Source organism: Petromyzon marinus, chromosome 55 (assembly GCF_048934315.1).
Source record: "Petromyzon marinus isolate PM22_M1 ecotype Great Lakes invasive population chromosome 55, UKy_Petmar_22M1.pri1.0, whole genome shotgun sequence".
Classification (NCBI taxonomy): Eukaryota; Metazoa; Chordata; class Hyperoartia; order Petromyzontiformes; family Petromyzontidae; genus Petromyzon; species Petromyzon marinus.
This window is the reverse complement of record NC_133721.1, coordinates 11,928,013-11,941,934: the sequence shown is the minus strand read 5'-3', so window position 1 is coordinate 11,941,934 and position 13,922 is coordinate 11,928,013.

Here is a 13,922-nt window from a genome sequence, read left to right as displayed (position 1 = left end):
AACTTCCACATATGGGCGGGGTATCTGATCGGTGATTTCGTCTGGTGAACGATGTCATCGTGGGACAGTGCCACGGTGAATGGTGCTAACTCGGGGCGAGGCGCTGCTCCGTGTCTCGGACAGGAACCCCCTGGGGAAGGTCCCAGCTCTACAGAGAGACAGGAACCCCTGGGGGAAGGTCCCAGCTCTACAGAGAGACAGGAACCCCTGGGGAAGGTCCCAGCTCTACAGAGAGACAGGAACCCCTGGGGAAGGTCCCAGCTCTACAGAGAGACAGGAAACCCCTGGGGAAGGTCCCAGCTCTACAGAGAGACAGGAACCCCCTGGGGAAGGTCCCAGCTCTACAGAGAGACAGGAACCCCCTGTCGAAGGTCCCAGCTCTACAGAGAGACAGGAACCCCTGGGGAAGGTCCCAGCTCTACAGAGAGACAGGAACCCCCTGGGGAAGGTCCCAGCTCTACAGAGAGACAGGAACCCCCTGGGGAAGGTCCCAGCTCTACAGAGAGACAGGAACCCCTGGGGGAAGGTCCCAGCTCTACAGAGAGACAGGAACCCCTGGGGGAAGGTCCCAGCTCTACAGAGAGACAGGAACCCCTGGGGGAAGGTCCCAGCTCTACAGAGAGACAGGAACCCCTGGGGAAGGTCCCAGCTCTACAGAGAGACAGGAACCCCCTGGGGAAGGTCCCAGCTCTACAGAGAGACAGGAAACCCCTGGGGGAAGGTCCCAGCTCTACAGAGAGACAGGAACCCCCTGGGGAAGGTCCCAGCTCTACAGAGAGACAGGAACCCCTGGGGGAAGGTCCCAGCTCTACAGAGAGACAGGAACCCCTGGGGAAGGTCCCAGCTCTACAGAGAGACAGGAACCCCCTGGGGAAGGTCCCAGCTCTACAGAGAGACAGGAAACCCCTGGGGGAAGGTCCCAGCTCTACAGAGAGACAGGAACCCCTGGGGAAGGTCCCAGCTCTACAGAGAGACAGGAACCCCTTGGGGAAGGTCCCAGCTCTACAGAGAGACAGGAACCCCTGGGGAAGGTCCCAGCTCTACAGAGAGACAGGAACCCCTTGGGGAAGGTCCCAGCTCTACAGAGAGACAGGAACCCCTGGGGGAAGGTCCCAGCTCTACAGAGAGACAGGAACCCCTGGGGGAAGGTCCCAGCTCTACAGAGAGACAGGAACCCCTGGGGGAAGGTCCCAGCTCTACAGAGAGACAGGAACCCCCTGGGGAAGGTCCCAGCTCTACAGAGAGACAGGAACCCCTGGGGGAAGGTCCCAGCTCTACAGAGAGACAGGAACCCCTGGGGAAGGTCCCAGCTCTACAGAGAGACAGGAACCCCCTGGGGAAGGTCCCAGCTCTACAGCGAGACAGGAACCCCTGGGGAAGGTCCCAGCTCTACAGAGAGACAGGAACCCCTGGGGAAGGTCCCAGCTCTACAGAGAGACAGGAACCCCTGGGGAAGGTCCCAGCTCTACAGAGAGACAGGAACCCCTGGGGGAAGGTCCCAGCTCTACAGCGAGACAGGAACCCCTGGGGAAGGTCCCAGCTCTACAGAGAGACAGGAACCCCTGGGGAAGGTCCCAGCTCTACAGAGAGACAGGAACCCCTGGGGAAGGTCCCAGCTCTACAGAGAGACAGGAACCCCCTGGGGAAGGTCCCAGCTCTACAGCGAGACAGGAACCCCCTGGGGGAAGGTCCCAGCTCTACAGAGAGACAGGAACCCCTGGGGAAGGTCCCAGCTCTACAGAGAGACAGGAACCCCTTGGGGAAGGTCCCAGCTCTACAGAGAGACAGGAACCCCTGGGGGAAGGTCCCAGCTCTACAGAGAGACAGGAACCCCTGGGGGAAGGTCCCAGCTCTACAGAGAGACAGGAACCCCTGGGGGAAGGTCCCAGCTCTACAGAGAGACAGGAACCCCTGGGGGAAGGTCCCAGCTCTACAGAGAGACAGGAACCCCTGGGGAAGGTCCCAGCTCTACAGAGAGACAGGAACCCCCTGGGGGAAGGTCCCAGCTCTACAGAGAGACAGGAACCCCTGGGGAAGGTCCCAGCTCTACAGAGAGACAGGAACCCCTTGGGGAAGGTCCCAGCTCTACAGAGAGACAGGAAACCCCTGGGGGAAGGTCCCAGCTCTACAGCGAGACAGGAACCCCCTGGGGGAAGGTCCCAGCTCTACAGAGAGACAGGAACCCCCTGGGGGAAGGTCCCAGCTCTACAGAGAGACAGGAACCCCCTGGGGGAAGGTCCCAGCTCTACAGAGAGACAGGAACCCCTGGGGGAAGGTCCCAGCTCTACAGAGAGACAGGAACCCCTGGGGAAGGTCCCAGCTCTACAGAGAGACAGGAACCCCCTGGGGAAGGTCCCAGCTCTACAGAGAGACAGGAACCCCTGGGGAAGGTCCCAGCTCTACAGAGAGACAGGAACCCCCTGGGGAAGGTCCCAGCTCTACAGCGAGACAGGAACCCCCTGGGGAAGGTCCCAGCTCTACAGAGAGACAGGAACCCCTGGGGAAGGTCCCAGCTCTACAGAGAGACAGGAACCCCTGGGGGAAGGTCCCAGCTCTACAGAGAGACAGGAACCCCCTGGGGAAGGTCCCAGCTCTACAGAGAGACAGGAACCCCTGGGGGAAGGTCCCAGCTCTACAGAGAGACAGGAACACCTGGGGGAAGGTCCCAGCTCTACAGAGAGACAGGAACCCCTTGGGGAAGGTCCCAGCTCTACAGAGAGACAGGAACCCCCTGGGGAAGGTCCCAGCTCTACAGAGAGACAGGAACCCCCTGGGGGAAGGTCCCAGCTCTACAGAGAGACAGGAACCCCTGGGGGAAGGTCCCAGCTCTACAGAGAGACAGGAACCCCTGGGGGAAGGTCCCAGCTCTACAGAGAGACAGGAACCCCCTGGGGGAAGGTCCCAGCTCTACAGAGAGACAGGAACCCCCTGGGGAAGGTCCCAGCTCTACAGAGAGACAGGAACCCCTGGGGGAAGGTCCCAGCTCTACAGAGAGACAGGAACCCCTGGGGAAGGTCCCAGCTCTACAGAGAGACAGGAACCCCTGGGGAAGGTCCCAGCTCTACAGAGAGACAGGAACCCCTGGGGAAGGTCCCAGCTCTACAGAGAGACAGGAACCCCTGGGGGAAGGTCCCAGCTCTACAGAGAGACAGGAACCCCTGGGGGAAGGTCCCAGCTCTACAGAGAGACAGGAACCCCTGGGGAAGGTCCCAGCTCTACAGAGAGACAGGAACCCCTGGGGGAAGGTCCCAGCTCTACAGAGAGACAGGAACCCCCTGGGGAAGGTCCCAGCTCTACAGAGAGACAGGAACCCCTTGGGGAAGGTCCCAGCTCTACAGAGAGACAGGAAACCCCTGGGGGAAGGTCCCAGCTCTACAGAGAGACAGGAACCCCTGGGGAAGGTCCCAGCTCTACAGAGAGACAGGAACCCCTGGGGGAAGGTCCCAGCTCTACAGAGAGACAGGAACCCCCTGGGGAAGGTCCCAGCTCTACAGAGAGACAGGAACCCCTGGGGAAGGTCCCAGCTCTACAGAGAGACAGGAACCCCCTGGGGAAGGTCCCAGCTCTACAGAGAGACAGGAACCCCCTGGGGAAGGTCCCATATCTACAAACGTTGGTTATGACTGCACATTTTTAATCTATTCATTGTCGCTACGCCGGCAGTCGCGTGGTGGAGGGCCTCACAACACACCGAGACGCCCGCTCATCGCTTCCATCCAGTGACGTCACTGTAGACTCTCTTCGTGACGTCACCGCGATTAAAGTCTCTTATATACCACACTGTGTCATTGTTTTTTGTTTTGTTTGTACGGTCACGGTACAAATTTCCCCGTGCGCACGCGGCGTTGCCTCTGACTGTCTGACCTTCTCTGACGACTGAGGTCATCTGAACCAGAGGTCAATAACATTTTTGGCACCAGGGACCGGTTTCGTGGAAGACAATTTTTTTCACGGACCGTGGGGGTGGGGTGGGGGGTTCATCATTGGGTCTTTGAAAGAAGCTCTCTAGCCACGTTTGTTTGTTACTCATTGTGGCTACTAGGGGTTAGAGCTTGTGGGCTTTACACCAACACCACGTGACTGAGACAAGCGCGCAGTGCGGGAAAGAGGCACGGACGGAAGTGGTAAATAATAAAATAATGGGGCGGGGGGCCACGCACGGACTCACCGCTCTCACCTCCTGCTGCTGCTGCTGTGCGTACCGGTTCCTAACAGGCCACGGACCGGTTCCTAACAGGCCACGGACCGGTTGGCAACAGGCCACGGACCGGTTCCTAACAGGCCACGGACCGGTTCCTAACAGGCCACGGACCGGTTCCTAACAGGCCACGGACCGGTTCCTAACAGGCCACGGACCGGTTCCTAACAGGCCACGGACCGGTTCCTAACAGGCCACGGACCGGTTCCTAACAGGCCACGGAGTGGGGGTTGGGGACCCCTGAACTGAGCCACCAGCAATCATGCACTCACCCATTCACTCACTCACTCACCCATCCACTTACTCACCCAATCACTCACTCACCCATCCACTTACTCACCCATTCACTCACTCACCCATCCACTTACTCACCCAATCACTTACTCAATCATGAAGCTCACTCACTCACTCAGCCACTAACTCACCCATTCACTCACTCACTTACCGACCCACTTACTCACCCATTCGCTCACTCACCCATCCACTTACTCACCCATTCACTTACTCAATCATTTGCTCACTCATTCACTCAGCCACTAACTCACCCATTCACTCACCCATTCACTCACTCACCCACCCATTTACTCACCCAATCACTTACTCAATCATTAAGCTCACTCACTCACCCATCCACTTACCCATTCACTTACTCAATCATTTGCTCACTCACTCAACCACTAACTCACACATTCACTCACCCATTCACTCACTCACTTACCCACCCAATTACCGAATCACTTACTCAATCATTAAGCTCACTCACTCAGCCACTAACTCACCCATTCACTCACCCATTCACTCACTCACTGACCCACCCACTTACTCACCCAATCACTTACTCAATCATTTGCTCACTCACTCACCCATCCACTTACTCACCCATTCACTTACTCAATCATTTGCTCACTCACTCACTCAACCACTAACTCACCCATTCACTCACCAATTCACTCACTCACCTACCCACCCACTTACTCACCCAATCACTTACTCAATCATTTGCTCACTCACTCACTCAGCCACTAACTCACCCATTCACTCAATCATCCACTCACTCACCCACTCACCCATTCACTCACTCACTCATCGTCACGGGCAGCCAACAACGTCCATCTACGACTCTTGCGGCAACGCGTCCATCGGTGACGTCACTGGAGATTTCGACCGAAATTTGGGGACTCTATTCATGACGTCACCGCGGCGAAAGTCTCTTGAAATGTTAACACGTTATGTAATTTTTTTTGATGATGCGGTCATGGTAATTTCCCTGTACGCACTTGGCATTGCCTCTGACTGTCTGACCTTCTCTGACGATTAACTCGAGTCGAGAATGAGATGAGGTCATCTGACCCACCGGCGATTACACAATCACCCAATCACTCACTCATTCACTCACTCACTCATTCACTCACTCAATAATTCAATCACTCACTTACTCAGCCACTCACGTGCTCACTCATTCACTCCCTCATACACTATCCCATTCACTCACTCAATCATTCACTCAATCACCCATTCATTCACTCACCCACTCACTCATTCACTCACTCACTCACCCACGCACTCACCCATTCACTCAATCATCCACTCACTCACCCACTCACTCAGCCATTCATTCAATCAATTGTTCACTCACTCACCCATTAATTCACTCACTCACTCATCAACTCACTCACCCATTCACTCACTCGATCATTCACTCACTCACACATTCACTCACTCACCCATTGACTCACTCAAGCACTCACTCACCCACTCCTCACCCACTCACTCGCTCATTCACTCAATCATGCATTCAGTAAGCCACGAACTCATTCACCCACGCACTCACCCATTCCCTCAATCATCCACTCACTCACTCACTGACCCATTCACCTATTCACTCAATCATCCAATCACTCACTCACCCACTCACTCAGCTATTCACTTACTCAATCATTTACTCACTCACCCATTCACTCAATCATCTACTCAATCACTTCCTCACCCACGCACTCACTCACTCATTCACTCACTCATCCACTTACTCACCCATTCACTCGATCATTGACTCACTCACCCTTTCACTCAATAATCGACTCAATCGCCCACGTACTCACCCACGCACTCACCCATTCACTCAATTATCCACTCACTCGCCCACTCACCCATTCACTCAATTATCCACTCACTGAATCACCAATTCACTCGCTCACCCACTCACTCCATCACTGATTCACTCTTCCAATCACTCACCCATTCACTCAATCATTCAATCACCCATTCACTCACTCACCCATTCACTCAATCCTCCACTCAATCATCTACCCACGCACTCACTCACCCACGCACTCACTCACCTATTCACTCCATCATCCACTCAATCATCTACTCACTTACCTATTCACTCGCTCATCTCTTCACCCACTCACTCCATCACAGACTCACTAATCCACTCACCCATTCACTGATTCATCCACTCACCCATTCACTCCATCATCCACTCAATCATCTACTAACTCACTCACTTACCCATTCACTCGCTCACCTCTTCACCCACTCACTCCATCACAGACTCACTCTTCCACTCACTCACCCATTCACTCATTCATCCACTCACCCATTCACTCCATCATCCACTCAATCATCTACTCACTCACTCACTCACGCATTCACTCGCTCAGCTCTTCACCCACTCACTCTCCCGCTTACTCCCCCACTCACTCACACTGTCACCCACTCACTCACTTGCCCACCTTTTTTCCCCTCTTCCTATCTGAATCGCAATTTCACGCCGAGCTGTCCATTCTTTATCACAACTTCACTCGCATCCTCACCCCCCCCCCTCCCCCCCGTGCAGTCACCCCACGTCCTCTGTCTCAGTGTTTCTGCGTCTCGTTTGGCCATCTGCACTAGGAGATGTTACAGTGAGGGAAAAAAAGTATTTGATCCCCTGCTGATTTTTTACGATGGTAGGTGTATTTGAACAGTGAGAGACAGAATAACAACAGAAAAATCCAGAAAAACGCATGTCAAAAATTATATAAATTGATTTGCATTTTAATGAGGAAATTAAATATTTGACCCCATCTCAATCAGAAAGATGTCTGGCTCCCACGTGTCTTTTATACAGGTAACGAGCTGAGATTAGGAGCACACTTTTAAAGGGAGTGCTCCTAATCTCACCGTGTTACCTTTATAAAAGACACCTGTCCACAGAAGCAATCAATCAATCAAATTTCAAACTCTCCACCATGGCCAAGACCAAAGAGCTCTCCTAGGATGTCAGGGACAAGATTGTATACCTACACAAGGCTGGAATGGGTTACAAGACCATTGCTAAGCAGCTTGGTGAGAAGGTGACAACAGTTGGTGCGATTATTCGCAAATGGAAGAAACACAAAAGAACTGTCAATCTCCCTCGGCCTGGGGCTCCATGCAAGATCTCACCTCGTGGAGTTGCAATAATGATGAGAACGGTGAGGAATCAGCCCAGAACTACACGGGAGGATCTTGTCAATGATCTCAAGGCAGCTGGGACCATAGTCCCCAAGAAAACAATTGGTAACACACTACGCCGTGAACGACTGAAATCCTGCAGCGCCCGCAAGGTCCCCCCATTCAAGAAAGCACATATACATGCCCTGTCTTAAGTTTGCCAATGAACATCTGAATAATTCAGAGGACAACTGGGTGAAAGTGTTGTGGTCAGATGAGACCAAAATGGACCTCTTTGGCATCAACTCAACTCGCCGTGTTTGGAGGAGGAGGAATGCTGCCTATGACTTTTAAGAACACCATCCCCACCGTCAAACATGGAGGTGGAAACATTGTTTGGGGGTGTTTTTCTGCTAAGGGGACAGGACATCTTCACCGCATCAAAGGGACGATGAACGGGGCCATGTACCGTCAAATCTTGGGTGAGAACCTCCTTCCCTCAGCCAGGGCATTGAAAATGGGTCGTGGGTGGGTATTCCAGCATGACAATGACCCAAAACACACGGCCAAGGCAACAAAGGAGAGGCTCAAGAAGAAGCACATTAAGGTCCTGGAGTGGCCTAGCCAGCCTCCAGACATTAATCCCATAGAAAATCTGTGGAGGGAGCTGAAGGTCCGAGTTGCCAAACGTCAGCCTCGAAACCTTAATGACTTGGAGAAGATCTGCAAAGAGGAGAGGGACAAAATCCCTCCTGAGATGTGTGCAAACCTGGTGGCCAACTACAAGAAACGTCTGACCTCTGTGATTGCCAACAAGTGTTTTGCCACCAAGTACTAAGTCATGTTTTGCAGAGGGGTCAAATACTTATTTCCCTCATTCAAATGCAAATCAATTCATAACATTTTTGACATGCGTTTTTCTGGATTTTTTTGTTGTTATTCTGTCTCTAACCGTTCAAATAAACCTACCATTAAAATTATAGACTGATCATTTCTTTGTCAGTGGGCAAACGTACAAAATCAGCAGGGGATAAAATACTTTTTCCCTCATTGTACCTTTGTCATCCTGGTGACTCGGCCCATCATTCTTGTAACTTAGACTCTCTCCTGACCTCTGGAGTTCTAATCAGGCGATGGAAAGTCAACTTGAACTACGTTATAATAATACAGGGATTCGTTTACTTACGAACATTCGACTTAGAAACTATCAGAGATACGAACAAGCCTGTCCATATGTCCAGTTGCCTGTTCGGACAGAGAGCCGGAAGATCAATAGATGGCGGTGGTGGCATCTACATCTGCAAAACGTGAAGAACCAGTGGCATCTACGTCTATAGAACGTGTAGAACCAGTGGCATCTACATCTGCAGAAAGTGAAGAACCAGTGGCATCTACATCTACAGAACGTGACGAACCAGTGGCATCTACATCTGCAGAACGCGACGAACCAGTGGCATCTAGATCTACAGAACGTGAAGAACCAGTGGCATCTACATCTGCAGAACGTGAAGAACCAGTGGCATCTACATCTGCAGAACATGAAGAACCAGTGGCATCTAGATCTACAGAACGTGAAGAACCAGTGGCATCTACATCTGCAGAACGGGAAGAACCAGTGGCATCTACACCTGCAGAACGGGAAGAACCAATGGCAGTACATCTGCAGAACGCGAAGAACCATTGGCATCTACATCTGCAGAAAGTGAAGAACCAGTGGCATCTACATCTACAGAACGTGACGAACCAGTGGCATCTACATCTGCAGAACGCGAAGAACCAGTCGCATCTACATCTACACAACGTGAAGAACCAGTGGCATCTACATCTGCAGAACGGGAAGAACCAATGGCATTACATCTGCAGAACGCGAAGAATCTGCAGAACGTGAAGAACCAGTGGCATCTACATCTGCAGAACGCGAAGAACCAGTGGCATCTACATCTGCAGAACGCGAAGAACCAGTGGCATCTACATCTGCAGAACGTGAAGACCCAGTGGCATCTACATCTGTAGAACGTGAAGAACAGGTGGCATCTACACCTGCAGAACATGAAGAACCAGTGGCATCTACATCTGCAGAACGCGAAGAACCAGTGGCATTTGCATCTGCAGAACATGAAGACCCAGTGGCATCTACAGGAGATTATACAACTTTTTAAGCCACTCCCCGTGTTTAGTGTCCACGCCGTTCAACATGTTTCGAATCGACAGGAGTAAAGTTGGGACTTATGAACAAATCGACTTACGAACAGTACCTCTGGAACATAACTTGTTCGTTAGTGGAGGAGTACCTGTATTCAGATCCTGATTGTGAATGAATGAAATCAGTTGTTGATGTGTGTACACAGCAGCATAAATGATGAGTGGGCACAAGGCTTGTTGCAGTTAGCTGTACCTGGGTCTGTCTTCTACACACGTAGCACAGTGAAGAGATGTTAACTACCTCGCCGGGTACGCAGGAGGTCGTGGGTTCGATCCCGACCCTGACGCCTGCTGTATAATTTAAGAGTTTGCGTCTATCTCTCTCTCTCCCATGGCTGTTTCTCCGGTCCTCCGGTTTTTAACCTCCGCATTTAGAATCAACGTCACGCGATTATATTTGAAAATGTGCAGGCTGGAGGGAGGAGGGGTCTGACGATCACGTCGACAGGATGTGCGGGAACGATAGTTCTTTAAAAAAACTAAAAATGTTACTTCACGTGGTGGCCTCAGAGTGCACCCAGCCTGGCACAAAGCACCGTAGTGAAGCCCCTTAGTGGGGAACGCTGGCTGTTTGTTGTTGTTTTGGTTGTGGTGGTTGTGATGGTTGGTGGTGGCTGGCGGCGTCTGCTTCCGTGTTCCTGTGAGCGGGACCTGAGCCCACGACTTCCTCACGCTGCGTGTTGCAAGCGAGGCTCTCAGCTGTGGCGACGGATGTCGATTGACCAACACACCTCGAGACGAGATGTCGACATTTGAGCAACCGTGGTCTTGTCACGGCTCCACATCGATAGCCAAAGGCGGGCCTGGCCCCATTCTCAATTCATAGCACTCCGGTCTGTCCCCTCCCTATGAACCTTCTGGCGCTACTACTTCACTCGATTGATTCCTCCACCTCCCCCCTAGCTGAGTTCCAACCACCGCGCTGCAGGTCACAGCCACAGCACGCTCACTCTCACCCGCTCGCCCGCTCACTCTCTCACTCACACACTCGTTGACCCACTCGCTCACCCATTCACTCACCCGCTTACTCAGCCACCAACTCGCACAACCACTCACACATTGACCCACTCGCTTATGCAATCACCCAATCACACAAGAACCCACCCACTCATCCACTCACTCACCCAATTCACCCACTCACTCACCCACCCACTCACCCACTCACTTACCCACTCAATTACTCACCCACTCACTCACTCACCCACTCACCCAATTCACTCACCCACCCACTTACTCACCCACTCACTCACTCACTCACCCACTCACCCAATTCACTCACTCACCCACTCACTCACCCACTCATCCCATTCATTCACTCACCCACTCACTCACCCACTCACTCACCCACTCACTCACCCACTCACTCACTCACCCTTTCACGCGCTCACTGACTCGCCCACTCACCCACTCATTGACCCACTCGCTCACCCAATCACACACGAATCCGCCCAATCGCTAGCCCACTCACTCACCCACTCACCCATTCACTCACCCACTCACTCACACACTCATTGACCCACTCGCTCACCCACTCACTCACCCGCTTACTCAGCCACCAACTCGCACAACCACTCACACATTGACCCACTCGCTTATGCAATCACCCAATCACACACGAACCCATCCACTCACTCGCCCACTCATCCACTCACCCACTCACTCACCCAATTCATCCACTCACTCACCCACCAACTCACCCATTCACTCACTCACCCACCGACTCACTCACCCACTCACTCACCCACTCACCCCATTCATTCACTCACCCACTCACTCACCCACTCACTCACCCACTCACTCACCCACTCACTCACTCACTCACCCACCCACTCACCCGCTCACTCACTCACTCACCCACTCACTGATCCACTCACCCACTCACCTACTCACTCATCCACTCACTCATCCACTCACCCACTCACCCACTCACCTACTCACTCACCCACTCACTCATCCACTCACCACTCACTCACCCACTCTGCTCCGTATCACTGTTGCGCTCGATGCGACAATGAGTGCGGTGCTGCCACCAACTGGCATCAGCTGACACTGCAGGCAATACTGGCTGACATTTACCGCACTTCAAGCACAGCGACACCATGAATCCACTGATGGATGAATTCCCCCTCCCCCGCGTATCCCTTCCTTAGGCCGCCTCCGCCACCTCTCCCCATCACCCTCACAACCTCACAATACTCCCGGTAGCAGAAGCAGCAGTCTCTCATTGACAATTTCATTGGTCATCATCATGAGTCGTGGTCTATCCATCTGCCCCTCCCTCCCGTGTCTCCGTCTCCCTGGTGGTGGACGTCCTCCCGGGACGCCGCGTCCCCTCCCTCGGCTGCCGCTCAGTGCTGAGTCTCGACCATCGGCCACCGCCGTCCCCCCTCTGGCCGTGACGCCTCCTGCCCAAGCCCCACCACTCACTCCGCTTCACGGTCTGCACGATGCCTCCTCTACCCCGCGTGTGTCCTCTCGTCCGCGTGCTCCTCTCTCTCTCTCTCTGTAACCATCATCACCACGGTCTATCCACTGCTGGATGGAGATCGATGTGGTGATGATGATGTCTCTACCCCGCGTGTCCTCTCGTCCGCGTGCTCCTCTCTCTCTCCCTCTGTGTAATCATCATCACCACGGTCTATCCACTGCTGGATGGAGATCGATGTGGTGATGATGATGTCTCTACCCCGCGTGTCCTCTCGTCCGCGTGCTCCTCCCTCTGTATCTCAGTGTAACCATCATCGCCATGGTCTACTGCTGGATGAAGCCCCCCCCCTCCCCCTACACCCCTCACATCGCTCCGTCTCATGCGATGGCTCATGTGGCTCCGTGCTTCGTCTCGACCATTCGCGTCGACTTCTAAACGATTTGAGTGGCACGCCGCATGACGTGGGTCGTGTGTCCATAGCGCCACGCACACCCCCTCCCCCCACACCACCTCCCACCCAGGGCCGCCTTTGCCTCCCGAGTGTGCGACGTTGACACACCGCAGCGGGCATCTCACTGAGAGCCGAGTCCACCTAAGGTGGAGGCGCAGGGAGGCACAAGTTCAGGCATCCGTCGTGTGCGTCGTTGACATGTCCCGAAGCATCGATCCGCACGGCTGCGCTCTGGCGCTTGCGTAACGCGCGCGCGCGCACGGAGCCACACCCTGTGAGCCCCCCCCCCACACAGCCCACCCAATATCCCTAACCCCCTCCCCCCACTCCCCCACCCACAGCTCCACACAGCCCCCCCCCCCCTCTCCTTCCCCAGTCACTCACACTCACACATCCATACCGCGCACCAAAGACAAAGCTCTCCCGTGTGGCCGTAACAGACTGTTGGGGCACACGACGGGGTTGGGTGGCCAGCACCACGCCCGGCCGCCTTTGTCTCCCTCGTGGCGATGTTTACGCGCCGCACCGGGTGCTCGCTTTAGGCTGAGTCGACCTAGGAGAGGCCCAGGAACGGTTCGTATAATCGTCACCGGCGTTGGTGGCCGTGAGCGGGAATGGAACTCGGGTCGCGTATCCGGGGGGTTCGTAGCGCAGCACAGCGCTAACCGCTGCGCCACCGCTCCCCCGCACAACCCGCACCTCCGCTAAGCACGTGTGGTTCAACGCACATACACACACAACACATCCCCACCACACAGCAGGCCCTCTCCCTCCCTCCCCCCTCGCCCGCCCCCCCCCCCCGTCACTCCGGGCCCCCCATAATTGTTCGTGATGCTGCCTTGGGTATCATCATCCGATCTCATTTCACTACAACCGGCCGGGCGGCCTCAGAGGTGGAGCGAGCGAAGGCTGCGAGGAATTCAACTCAGCCCCCGCCTTCCAACCGTGCGGCTTTTCTGTTGAAGACGCTTGCCTCCGCCCCCCCCCCCCCCCCACGTCATAGGAACGTGGAATTTCCATCGATTACGAGGTTACATGCCTGAGCGCACAGACACGGGAAATTAGGAATGTACTCTCCCCGCCGCATGCACACGAGCATGCTCGTGGTTAGGTGGGTGGATGGGTGGGTGGTTAGGTGGGTGGATAGGTGGGTGGGTAGGTCGGTATGTGGCTGGGCAAGTGGGTGGATGGGCAGGAGCGTAGCTGGGTAGGTGTCTGGGTGGGTA